Genomic DNA, 1,978 nt, shown 5'->3' on the forward strand with positions numbered 1-1,978 from the left:
TATAATATTTTTCTTTGAATAAATGTATAAGGGTGACATATTACTAAAACAGTGAAAAATACTTTTTGGAATATTGATTCTGGTTCCAAATAACATCACTCAAACAGTTTGTGGTAACAAAGGTGAATTAGGAGAGACTAGGGCTAATAGTAGCCCAAACTCTAAAAAAGAGAGTTTTGACAAAACATTATTGCATTAGAGAATCAGATTTTTATGCTAATTCCAAGTATATAAAACTAATTAAGTTTAAAGTTACGCATCAAAAGCTACGAACTTGGGAAGATTTGCCTGGATTTTAAGAAAGGGCAAAAACACCTTCGAGGAGGCAACTAATTTCAATGAAAATTATACTATCAAATTCAGCGTATCAGAGAACTCGATTGTAGACGTTCTAATCCCCTGTGTAAAAAATGGTGGAATTTTGCAATTTTTTTTAGAAGGGAGATCAATGGAAGATCACTGATGCGAGCTTGTTTTTTTTTCCTCGGTGACTGTCGGATCAAACCAATGGTCCTCAAAAATTGCGAGACAGCTCGTATGAACGGAAATTAAAAGTTTGTGCTTCCCTTCTGAGTAGAAAAAGAGATTGTGCAAAAAAGTGGCTCATTCTGCCATTTTGTGGCATCGAACTATGATTTTAACCCAAAGAGGGTGTATTTCACCCAAATGATAGCAGCTCTTTTCACCAGAGTTGCTATTAGTTGGAAATTCTGAGATAGCCAACCGATCTAAAACTTTTAAAACTTGTACGAAACTGACTTCCCAGTTTCAGAGACAGTAATACCGCAGCCCAAGTTGATTCACTTGATGTTTGATAGCATTTGTATAGTGATACAGAGTTTAAAATCAGTTATTATGGAGGACGGCTGGTGGGCTATTGGGTAGGGTGGATGCCTGATGTCCTAAAAGGCACATTCTTTGACCCCATTTTCGACTTTTTTGGATATTCAGGTAAATATAGGGGAGGTTCTGGGGGGAGGTGAGAAGATTTGATTTGATCAACGTTCTTCCTTTATTTCGATTAGACATAGATGAACATGCAGCGGGGTGATAGCTTCCTCCTTATTGCAATTTTTTCTTTGTGGTATAAAATATCACATTCATATACTTGCCGGCAAAAAAGCCGGAGTGGCGAAAGGGTATCTTGAACGTCGTCAGGAAATTCCCCAGAAGAGCGTAGGCCGTGTGACCAGGAACAGTTTTTTTTTCATTTTTTTATCGATGTTCAAATGGACAAAAAAAAGTTTGAGTTTGTTTTGTTATAGTTTAAAAAGGTATGTGGAAAAAACTGCAAGTAAGGTGCGACTCGTGCTCACAGTAACCAAAGCTTAAAAAAGTTGTAACAGCACTATGTATATTAAACGAATCTTTTTATGGTGATTAACTTAATAAAAATTAAAAACTTCCCAAGAAAAGGTTCTCATAGATAAATAAAGACCCATATAAACCTAACACCAGCGGGAATAGGCTCCATAATAACTCAAACTCAAAACGACAAGAAATCCCTATCAAAGAATAAACGAAACCCAAAACAAACAGGGAGGTATACAGTTGGAGGTGATAGAGCTCGTCCGGAATGATGCAGGCTCTGTCTGCTGACCACTTGCCTCTAGATATGGGGTTTTCCCTAGGTAAACACTCCGATCAGGGTGGCCGTGACCTCTTGTGGCCTGTGGAGCCCCCCCCCCAGGAATCTTAGTATATAGGTTTGACCTAACTCTAATCAGATTCCAAGCCTTGGGTCAGTTGGGCTAGCAAACTTCCACCTGAAATAAATTGCTACGAAAAGTGACAGAATAGCCAAGGATCCGGACTTCCTTTTAAGGTCTCGACCATCGTGCGTGCAACAGACATGCTTCAACAGGACCAAAGGGGGCTTCGGATAGCCGCCTGGAAAGTTTTGACTCTCAATGCACCCGCATCAAAGAACTTACTCTCCGTAGAGCTCTATAAGAATAAAGTGGCGATTTCTTGTCCC

The sequence above is a fragment of the Artemia sp. Qi Xiang Cuo genome, chromosome 12 (assembly GCF_049724085.1).
Source record: "Artemia sp. Qi Xiang Cuo chromosome 12, ASM4972408v1, whole genome shotgun sequence".
In the NCBI taxonomy this organism is placed as follows: domain Eukaryota; kingdom Metazoa; phylum Arthropoda; class Branchiopoda; order Anostraca; family Artemiidae; genus Artemia; species Artemia sp. Qi Xiang Cuo.